The sequence below is a fragment of the Octodon degus genome, unplaced genomic scaffold (assembly GCF_000260255.1).
Source record: "Octodon degus isolate 3935 unplaced genomic scaffold, OctDeg1.0 scaffold00212, whole genome shotgun sequence".
Classification (NCBI taxonomy): domain Eukaryota; kingdom Metazoa; phylum Chordata; class Mammalia; order Rodentia; family Octodontidae; genus Octodon; species Octodon degus.
In genome coordinates this window covers 850,283-862,366 of record NW_004524788.1, presented here as the reverse complement: position 1 = coordinate 862,366, position 12,084 = coordinate 850,283, and the positions used below count along the sequence as shown (strand labels likewise).

The 12,084-nt window shown below is 37.4% G+C and overlaps 1 pseudogene; it reads left to right on the top strand.

Annotated features, from left to right (window-relative positions):
• The first annotated feature begins 7,280 nt into the window (after window positions 1-7,280).
• Window positions 7,281-7,762, top strand: LOC101576729 (annotated as a pseudogene).
• The last annotated feature ends 4,322 nt before the right edge of the window (window positions 7,763-12,084 follow it).

The window sequence follows — 12,084 nt, the reverse complement described above, 5'->3', positions numbered from 1 at the left end:
TTTTTTTTTTTTTTTTTTTCTGGAACCGGGATTGAACTCATGCCATTTTCTACTGAGTCATTGCCCGGGTCCCAGCTTTTGCTACTCTAGATCTACTATGATTCCTTATGAATTTTAGAAAAGTTTTTTTTCTAGATCTATGAGGTATACTAGTAGTATTTTAATTGGGATTGCATTAAATCTGTATAACAGTTTTGGGAATATAGCCATTTTCATAATGTTAATTATTCCTATCCAGGAGCAAGGAATATTTTTCTGCTATCTGAAATCCTCTTCAATCTCTTTTTTCAGAGTAGTATAATTTTTATTGTATAAATCTTTTACTTCCTTTGTGACATTGATTCCTAAGTATTTCATTTCTTTGGGTATTGTTGTGAAAGGTGTGGTTTCCATAATTTTTTCTGAGTTCTTTGTATATAGAAATGCTATTGATTTTTGAGTGTTGACTTTGTATCATGCTGCACTACTTAATTTGGTTATTAAATTGATAGTCTCTAAGTGGTGTTTTGTTGGTTTTCTATAGAGAGTATCATGTCATCTGCAAATAATGATAATTTCATTCGTGCATTTCCAATTATTATTCCTTTTATTTCTTTCTCTGGTCTAATTGCTCTGGCTAATGTTTCCACAACTATGTTGAAAAGGAATGGTGACAATGGACATCCTTGTCTTGTTCCTCATTTTAAAGTGAAGGCTTTCAATTTTTTGTCTGTTTATTATGACGTTGGATATTAGTTTGCCATAGATGGCTTTTGTCTAGTTGAGATAAAGACCACCTATTCCAATTTTATGTAGTGTTTTTTTATTGTGAATGACTGTTGGACTTTGTTAAAAGCTTTTCTTGGCATCTATTGAGATGATCATGTCATTTTTGTCTTCAACTATTTTGATGTGGTGTATTACATTTATGGATTTGCATATATTAGGCCATCCCTGCAGTCCTGGGATGAATCCCACTTGGTTGTGATGTATAATTGTTTTTTGTTGCATTAAGTTTGCTAGTATTTTATTGAGGATTTTTGTATCTATGTTCATTAGGGAAACTGGCCTGTAGTTCTCTTTTGTGGTTGTGTCTTTCTCTGATGTTGGTATAAGAACAATGCTTACCTCCATGAATGAGTTTGGGAGAATTGCTTCCCTTTCAATTTCATTGAAGAGTTTGAGAAAAGTTTGTATTAGATATCTAAATTTCTTGTAGAATTCAGCTGTGAAGCCATCAAGATGTGGGCTTTTCATTATTGGTAGGTTTTTTATTACATTGTCAATTTCTTTTTTTTTTCCAAAGTTTTATTGATAAACAGATAACAATGAGACAGTTTCAAATCAAATCGGAAGTACAGTACATTGTCAATTTCATGTACTGATATTAAGTTATTCAGAATTTTTATAACTTCTTGATTCAGCTTGAGGGGGCCAGGGATATGGCTCAGTGGAATAAGTGCTTCCCTAGCAAGTGCAAGGGTCTAAGTTCAATCCCCAGTTCTGCCAAAAAGATTCACCTTGGGTAGTTCACATGTATCTAGGAATCTGTCCATTTTTTCTGTTTCCCATCCTGTGAGAGTAAAGATTTTAGAAATAGCTGTTGTTGATCTTCTGAATTTCTATGGGGTCTGTAATTATTTCACCCTTTTCATTCCTTGTTATATGAATTTGAATTTTTTTTTCTTTTTTCTTTTTTTTGATAAGGTCGGCTCAGGGTTTATCCATTTTATTTATTCTTTCAAAGAACCAACTTGTTGACTCATTCTTTGTTTTTTTTTTCATCCCTATTGCATTTATTTCTGTTCTGATCTTTATAATTTCCTGCCTTCTTTGGGCTCTGGGCTTGACATGCTCTTCTTTTTGTAGAAGTTTGATGTGCAGCATAAGATTGTTTATTTGGGCTTTGTCTGTTTTCCTGATGTGAGAATTTGCTGTAAATTTCCCTTTTAAGACAGCTTTCATTGCATTCCACAAGCTCTGGAAAGTTGCATCTGCATTTACATTTGATAGTTAAAAAAGGTATAATGGGTAAGTCTTGCTGTTCTCATTGCTTCTTTCCCCACCCTCACCCCACCCCCACCACTCCACCCCAGCCTCCACCCCCCATACTGGGGGTTGAACTCAGGGCCATGCACTTGCTAAGTAGGCGTGTATGCTGCTAAGCTATATCCTTGGCCCCCCTCTTTACAGTTTTATGATTCCAAATTTGGGACTTGTCCTGGGGAAAGCAATGTCCAAAGGACTGTTCAGAATCAATTGGGCACAAGAACAAAGGAAAAGAGACTGGGGATTTGTCTCAGTCATAGAGCATTTGGCTAGCAAGCTGGAAGACCTGGTTTGGTCCTCGGCACCAAAAACAAAAAAAAAAAGTAAATCTCTTTTAAGAACAAGGGAAAGTTGTCTTGACTACCTCAATAAAGGAGCAAATTATAAGAGGTTACATAACAATAATAAAGAACATCAATTACTGCTAAAACAAAGATTTGTTGTTTTAGATAAAAATGAAGCATGTTAAAGGTAAGTATAAAAGTAATACATTAAAAGTAAGCTTAACAACTAAGTCTATATTCAACAAAAGTAACATTTTATTTTCTTATGAAGAAAAAATGCACATTATTCAAAATGATAATTTTCTTTAATTATCAGATATTTCCTTTCCGCCATTTTTTGCGGGGGGGCAGAACCAGGGATTGAACTCAGACCCTTGCTCTTGCCAAGGAAGTGCTTATTCTACTGAGCCATCTGCCTGGCCCCTTCTACCATATTTAGCATGTACACTGACTAAAATTTTTATCCCATTGAATTTATATATTGAAACATATAAATATGAATATTACATAATATTGTGCATATTAATTTATTAAACTAAGACAACCTATACACATAATATTGATCCTACCATTTTGATTAAAGTGTTTAAAGAGAAAACTATGCTTATGTATAGGCAAGAATATAAGTTAAAGTAATTGCAAGGGCATTTAGACTGAACAATAGCTCCTAAAAGATGTTCACATTCTAAATTAGGAACCTGTGGCTGTTACTTCACTTGTCTTAGGCAACTTTCTATTGCTATGATAAAATCTCTGTGAGTAGATAATTTATAAAGAAAGAATTTTATTTAGCTCATAACTTTAGGGTAGAAGCCAACATCAGCTAGCAGCATCTGGCAAGGGTTGTGTGTTGCCTGATAACATGGTAAAAAAACAGAAAGATATATGGTGCCAGAGGAAAAGAAAACAAGATAGGATGGCCTTGCTCTATGTAACAATCCATTCTTGTGATAATTAAACCAGTACCAGGAGAAAGGCATTAATCCCTCTCAACAACTTAATCATAAAAATCCCTTATCATCTTTTAAAGACTCCCCCCCCCCACCTTCCAATGCTACTACAACAAACAGCAGTCAAATTTCAGCACAATTTTCAGGGAGAGGAGATGAGCTATATTTGAACCATAGTATCTGGCAGAGGAATATTGTATATGTGACTATACTGAGTATCTTGAGATTATCCTGTCTTATTTGAGTGAGTCTGATATATTCTCAAGAGTGCCTGTAGGAAGCAGGCAGAAGACCAGAGACCAGAAATGATGTTGAAGTTGTCTCTTTGAAGATTGGTGGAAGAAGCTAAAATATGCAGGCAGCCTCTGGAGATCAAGGAAGTGTTTTCTCCTCTAAAGTCTCTGGAAGGAATGCAGATATCTTGATTTTTATGTATTTGGTACAAGGTCTCACTATGCAGCTCAGATTCGTAGAGATCCTCCTGTTTTCAACTTCCCCAGTGCTGGGGTTACAGGCGTGCACCACCATGCCCCAGCCTGACATCTTGATTTTAAACTTCTGGTTTTAGACTTATGGATCTGATGTTAAGGCAGTATGAGATTAAATTTGGTTGCTTAAGCCACTGAATTTGTGGTAATGTGTTACAGCAGCAATAGGATATTAATAAATATAATAACTTGTGTCTCATAATAATTGGAATAAAAATTATTCAGTGTTGATTTTCAAGGTTTCAAGATCAGTTAGAGATCTTACAAATTAAAAATTCAAGTTATCCTTAAAAATAATAGAAACACTTACTACTTTAAAAGTATCAGTGGCTGGTGAGATATCTCAGGGGCCACCAAGAGAGCTCAGTGGACTAAGTGCCTGCTTAGGCAAGCATACAGACCAAGGTTTGATCCCTGGCACCACATGTAGTACCAGCCCTGCCCCTAGGCAAGGAGCCTACCAGAGAATAGGTGTGATGGTGGACACCTGTAATCCCAGCATTGGGGAGGCTGCAAAGAGGAGGAGCACTACAAGTCTGAGCTGTGTAGTGAGACCCTGTACCAAATACAGAAAGAAAAAAAAAAGAATATCGGAAAAAATAGTTTAGAACTTACATATAGTTTAACTAGCATAATTATTTAATTACTCTAATTCAATTAGAGTGAATTATCATAATTCGTGGCATGACTGAAGTTATAAGGATATCCAAAAATATCCTTTTAAAGAAGATACATGAGGGAGCTGGGGAGATAGCTCAGTAGAATAAGCGCTTGCCTGGCAAGCTCAAGGGCCTGAGTTCAATCCCTGGTTTTGCAAAAGAAAAAAAAAGATACAAGTTGCTATTATTCAGTCTAATTTTACATATATACAATGTTTATATTTTAATAATTTTAAACATTTATGGAAGTCATGCTATCTTAAGAAAAGCCCAGGAAATTTAGGAAATCCAGATTATATAAATTGTCTAGCGTAAAGTAAAATATTATGCTAACATTATTCTCATACTCTTGAAATCTGACAAAGGGTATTAAAATAAGTTAATTTTCAAATATTTCCTAATTATAAATATACTATTGATTATAAGAGCCTCCTATTTTATGTTATTTATCCTCCAAAGTATTTAAAAGTATTGAATGAACTGCATCTCACTGTACTATGTAACTCAGTAAACAAAATTATTAATTCATAGTTTATCATTTCTTTTAAGAGAGAAAAGCTCAAAATCAAATATTTCTTGAGCCAGGGATATAGCTTAGCAGTACAGGGCCTGCTTGTTTAGTACTGGGAGTCAGACTGAGTACCTCACATGGCCAGGCAGGCCCTCAGTCTGACTCCCAGTACTAAACAAGCAAACAATATTTCTTAAAAAAGCCAGAAGATTTAATAAAAGTGCTTGACCTTTTAGAAATTATTGAATTCTTTTTTAAACTTTATTTATTTATTTATTTATTTTGTATTTAAGACAGGGTGTACAGGGTCTCACTGCATAGGTTGGACTCACAGTGATCCATTCTCCTGTTTACAGCCTCCCAAGTGCTGGGATTACAGGTATGCGCCACCACACCCAGTCTCAATTGTCGGCTCAGTGTACCCCCGGGGCAGGGCCAGCAGGGCAAGCCAGAGGATTTTCTTTTAAATTTATATAAATGCTTTCAAGTCTGCAAGCCAGTTAACCTAAGGGCTCCCTAGAATTTATAATTGATTCATTTGTTTTCACCCGTGTGAGCCAGCTAGCTATTCCTAGAGCATGATACACTAATACAGCTTGCAACCATCTGAAAACACCTACCATCATAGAATTAGAATAGTTTATGTAGGTTTGGGAGGCCATTTTTTAGCTTGGGGGTTCCCAGGCTTAACAATGCAACAGATAAAGAAGGGATTTCTTCCTCAGCAAAAGACAGACTTAAGTGAGTCAAGGAATGAATCTTGGATTCTCTTTTCCAAATGAAACATAGACAAGTCAAGACTAAGAGGACTTGCAGAAACACTTCAGAGTGAAAACTAAGTCTAGCAGGCATCACTGGTTAGAATATCCAGCCAAATCAGTAGTGTGGTAGTGCAGACCATCCAGCTCCAGCAAGGGGACCTCAGCATGAAGGCAGTGAAAGCAACCATACACTCAGAACTAAGCCACTCCTAACCCCAGTGCAGGGCCAGAGGAGCAGGCCTGAGCATGGGAGAACTTGGCATATTCCATTTCAGGCACTCAGTGCATGGTGAGCAGGACTAGGTCAGCAATCTCAGTGGGACCTCTATTCTTTATACTATAGAATAAATCAAATATCGTGGAGCAGACAACCACAAATAAAACAGCAAAAAATCATAAGGAAGCAAACAAAGTTGTGTCTGTTAACTTGCTGAGCAAAGGGGCAAATACTAGTGAAAACATGTCTTATGCAGATCTCTACAGAGAGAACGTCAGGAGTTTCTAAGTGCTGATAGAAGCATGTTCATCATAGTGTTGATTAAGCATTAAAATCAGCCCTCTGAATAGAAAGGAAAGAGCCCATCAGTCTGTATTTAGTTTGTAGTTCGATCCAGTAGAGTTCTGGGGTTACCTGAAGGTCCTCAAATGAGTTCAACTTTTAAAGCTATTCTGCTTTGATAGTTCCTAGTCAAGTGCTTCTACAGAAAGCACTTAGTTAAAAATAAATTAACTTTTATAAATGCATTGAAAAAGAAGGGGACCCTGACATACAGCATATTACAATTTGATATCACATGGATTGTAAAGTGAGTTTCCTGAATTGTCTTAAATGTTTTTGAAATTCCTTTTTTTTTTTTTTTTTTTTTTTTCAGTACTGAGGATTCAACTCAGGACCTTGCCAGGCAGGCATTTATTCTATTGAGCCATCTCCCTGGCTCTGAACTGTCTTGGTCTGGGTCCACTAGAAGTTTTCTTATCAGAAATCCAGGCCATCCTTCAAAATCAGAGTAGGAAATGACAAAGTAACTGAGAAACAACAGAGGGCAGTCTTGCCAGTACAGTCTCAAAACAGGATCCAGGAAGCAGTGTGATTCCTCAGCATCTGTACTTGTTTCCTAGTTGGTGTTTTGTTTCTGTGTTGTTGACCATATGTCAGTGACCAGAAAAACATCTCTTCTCCACTAGCAAAGTTATTTTATTTGAATTGATCACAATCCCAACAGAGTCATGCCTACAGTTAGTTATTAATGAAACCAATAATAATTAAGCTTCTTAGAAACCTTCTATTATGGCCATTATGAATGAAAACATCAATATAAACCCAGTTGCCCTAAACAATGCTTGATGCTAATAAATCTATTCCTAAGTGGTTTATTTTCTAGTCAGTCAACCATGTTGTCCTTCTACGTCATAATAAACATTAAGAAAACCATGGAGAGAAGCTACTTCTTCTCTGTTGATCAAGAAGGACAGGCAAAACACTATATTCATTCATCTATCTAGTGCTGGAATATGTACACTTAAGGGGCGAGAAAGAAAGTCTGAAGAATGGTCGAAAGAGTGGGGTTTGTTGAAACTCAAAACTAGAGTTGCTTGAAAATGGTTTGCTACTCTCTTGACCCACAAAACCCCTCAAAATCATGCAAATCAAGAGGCTCAAATCTGTGGATAAACTTTAAGAACACACGTGAAACTGCACAGGCCATCAAGGGTGTGCACATCCTAAAGGCCACCAAGTATCTGAAGGATGTCACACTAAAGCAGCAATGTGTGCCATTCCGGCATTACAATGGTGGAGTTGGTAGGTGTACCAGGCCAAACTGGGGCTGAATGAAGGGTTAGTGGCCCAAAAAGAGTGCTGAATTTTTGCTTCACGTGCTTAAAAATGCAGAGAATAATACTGGACTTAAGGGTTTAGATGTAGATTCTCTGGTTATTGAACACATCCAGGTGAACAAAGCACCCAAGATGCACGCCGCCATACTTACAGAGATCATGGCCAGATTAACCCATCCATGAGCTCCCCTTGCCATATTGAGATGATCCTAACTGAAAAGGAAAAAATTGTTCCTAAACCAGAGGAGGAAGTTGAACAGAAGAAAAAAATATCCCAGAATATACTGAAGAAACAAAAACTTGTGGTAAGGGAATAAATTAAGCCTAAAATAAATGCAAATAATTTTTTTTTTAAAAACACTAATATATACTCTCTTTGAGTGAGGATCTACTGCCCCAGGAATGGTAGCACCAGAGGCACTTTCTGGAAGGTCTGAGACAAGGCACACTGTTCTAATTAGTGATAATGTCAAGTAGGTTTGGGTTCTCAGTCATGTCTTGTCTTCTTAGCTCCTCTCCCCATCCCAGGTCCCTTTCTAACAATTCTACAATTATTCCCACTGCTTCACAATTCTTTAACAACCTGTAAGGAGCAGGAAGGGCCTTGCTTTCCCTTATCTTAGCCCAAAGTCCCAAAATATGTATTGCAAGGCCCAACCCCAGGCTCAGACACAGAGATCTGGCTTTATCTTCCTGGGTTCTTGGTCTTTGCTTGGTTTTACCAAGTGCCCCCCTCCAGATGCCCTGGTGGTCTTCATAAGGATCTTGTGTGGTCTGCATCATTACCAGATCAAATAAGTATGTAATTTTTTATTAGAATGTACTTTGCCAGACTATGAGGGCCAGAATTATTCTGCTAGCCACTGAATTCTAACATCTCTCAGAGCATTAGACACAAAGTAGGAAATGTATGGTATTTGTTAACTTTCAGAAAGACTAAAACACTTCAAGTGCATAAGGACTTCCTCTTTACAAAGTAAGACACTTTTTCTCCACCATTTCAGTCTAGCATTTCAATTGCAGGTGAGCTTAATTGTGCTTCTTTGACCATGAGGTATGCTCTGTACACTGTCAACGATGTTGCAAAGTAACAACAAATTTATGGAAGAATCTAATTTATAATAAGCTTAGCAGTAAAAAATCCTATAATTATTGATGAGAATTGCACATGATTGCATTGTTCATTGATCAAAATATAATTACAAGTCTTTTTTTAAAAAATCCTCATAGTGAATATTATCAGGAGAATAGTGCTTATACAAATTAACTTTTTAACACATCTATACTCAGAAAAGTTGAGACAAAAAATTGAAATTTTGAAGAAAACTCAAAGCTATGATTAATAAAACTTGGTATGTTGTAATGCCAGCACCAGGCTGAGGCAGGGAAACCACAAGTTCTAGTCTATCCTGGGAAACACAGCAATTTAGTGAGACTGTGTCTCATACTAAAAAAGGGGCTAGGGTTGTAGCTCAGTACTAAGGCCCTTGTACCTAGTTCAACTCCTAGTACCACCAAAAAGCAAAAAAAGAAACTTTAGATGAACAAAATATCTGCAGACTAACCAAGTCTTTGTTGTAAAATTTATACAAAATATACTTATCATGACCAACATGTTCCAATTTTAGCAATAAAAGTCCTATATTTTGAGAAACCCTTCAGTTCTAAGCAAACTAGGATAGTAGATCTCCCTAAAAATAATTGACTCTGTTGCAAATAACATTGCCCTATCACTTTCCAACCATGATGACTTGGGTTCTTGTCTCAATTTTCTTATAGGAGCTAACAGTAATTCTATTTTTCAGGTTCTTCTGAGAATGAACTGAGATATATACAGAAAGCATCCATGCATAGCAGAAGCTCAAGATATTTAATAGTTATTACTATTATCAAAATACTATTAGTGGAAGAAGTAGAACTTCACAGTGAGAACTTTCTCAGACAGTTCATTTTATTCCCTTTCTACACTATGTACATTTCAGCATATCAAATTTAACCAAAAACTTCTGAGGGTAGAGATTGGTTGAAGGTATCCTGTGGTTGACCTCCTCTGTATAGCTGGAAGTACCACAAGGCTACTGGATTATCTTTTGCATGTGAAGAATAGACATAGACTCTAAGGCCTTCAGAGAGGCAAAGTTTTTAAAAAGCACTGAGCACCTTCAAGCCTCCATTAGCAGGAGATGGTGGGTACAGTGCAAATATCCAAAAAATACTGGGCGTCAGAGTTTATTGCTTGCAAGAAACCTGGTACCTTCCAGCCCGGCCATAATCAGGTGGCATTTTGAGCAGGGAGCAGCTGGTAGCATGCCTCAGGTAGATCCCAACTACCATCAACAAGAGACACTGGTTCCAGAAGAGAACGCTTGTTAAAACAAACAGCAAAGTGAGGTGACAAGCACTCCCAGATCCTGTGGTGTCATTGTTTGAGCTTGAATCATAAAGTTGTCTTTCCTTCTGGTGCATGACTTAATTAATCCCTTACATCTTGGCATAGCTGTCATCTCTTCCCTGGATTTCTGAGACAGAGGTGGGTTCTAAGCCAACTCATTCTAGAACTAGGGGAAGAATCTGTGGGGTGGGATGGGGACACAGCAGATGAAAATGAGTCACAAGAGTCATCTTTATTCTGTCATGGTCCTTGGCTGAGCATCACCTCCTGCTCGCAGATATTTCAAAGTCTCCCTGACTCCATCTTCTCTGCTGGCACTGCCTGGCATCCACGGAGACACTGGGCTTATGGTCCTGGTCTAATAATCCTGAGAAATTTCTCTCTTGCACCTCAAATCTCAAAACCCTGCATGCATATCGACTACTAACCCATAGGCAGGCCTCTGAGGAAGATGGTTTAATGCTAGTTTTGAGACAGAGCACAGAATTAATCAGAAAAATTCATATAGACAATCTGCATAGCTTATGAAGGTGATTATAGAGCTGAGCCTGCCCAGCAAATGCTAGGTGATCCAACTTGACAAAATAGTCTGTGCCAGCTTAGCTGGAAACCTATGAAGATGGCCCAAGGTATAGATTTTGAAAAACATGGTATCACTATGGACAGTTTTCCAATAGCAGTCTTTCTCCTGCCTCTGGTGGGACAACTGATTTGAATGAGGAGGACACTATAGCAGAAAATGTATGTAGAATAAAGCATTTTGTGAATACTAATTCTAAGATGGTATTAAGACATTAGGATGCAAATAAATAAATAAATAAATAAATAAAATAAAAAATAAATTAAAAAAAGACATTAGGATGCATGACTAGAAAGGGAAGAGGGCAGCTAGATAGTAGCAAAGAGAAATGGTGACTTTTTTAAGAGACTGGGAACTCACTTTTGAGAAAAATGGGCAGGTAGATCTGAGAGACGATGCTGGTGTAGAGGTGACAAATATCCAGCTAGAAAACTGGCATTCTAGTAAAAGGACACTGTACTTTTGGAGATCACCTTACCAATTTACCAATTTAGAGGAAAAATGAAAGCAGTAAGCCAAGTGGCACTTGAAGATTGCAAAGCTGTAAAACTGTCCATGCATGGCAGAAGTGTGGGAGAGCCAGTTCTAAAAAATAAGTCCTCTTTTCCCTCTACCCCATCGAACGAGATATGAGGTCTCCAAGATAAAGTCCAAATATTTCTCTCCCTTTGTATTAGCACAACCTTAAACTTCGGATACCTTGATTTTCAAGTCACTTCAGCCAGTTTTCTCCTTACCTTCTCGGGTTCTAATGGACTGTTCCATAGAGCTACTGTTACTAGGTGTGCTCTCCTTGTGGCTTTTCAAAATGAAGTAAAATAACATAGGCTGATTTTGCAATGAATCCAGCCCTCCCTCTTCCTTCCCCATCTGACTTGTGTGTCTGCATTTAATTAATTGGGCTTGTAGCTGATAGATTCCCTGATTTGCACAAACAATTAAGTATAATTACTTGGGAACACCCATACGAGCTCATAACCTGTTATGCTTGGCAAATTTGGCCAGACAAAATTAGAGATGCTGTTTCCAAATCTATTGCTGCTATGTCTGCAGCACTCACTCTTGACAAGAAGCGTGCAGCATGGAGTTGATTTACACGTTCAGGCTTTTCTGACATTCTGATGATTCGTCATTTCTTCCAGGGCTTCATGTTCTTATTTGGAGAACAAGTAGCCTTCTCTGTTCCATTTATTTTATTTCCTTTTAGTGTATATACAGGGCACCTTGGCAGACCATGCTTCATTGATCTCTAACTCCCTTCCCCAGTATCAACCATGTTCCAGTCATCCTGAAAAGTGCTCTACGTGCATTATCTGGTTTTTCCTTCATTTTTGTCCTTTCTTCCAGAAAGATTTTTTTTTTCAGGAAATGTTTTTATTTTAAACGAGAATATAGACTATGATGAAGTCCAAGGTTTTATTTTTTATTTTATTAATGTTTAATTTTATCTGTTGTGCTTATCTTCCCAATGAAATTATTCTTCTCACTTTCTTTAAGGTATGCACAAATTATGTATATAAAAAAGACAGTGCCAGGATCCTCCAATAGTGAAGCTACACCAGATCTGCGCAGATCGAGTTAGTCCAGCTGACTTC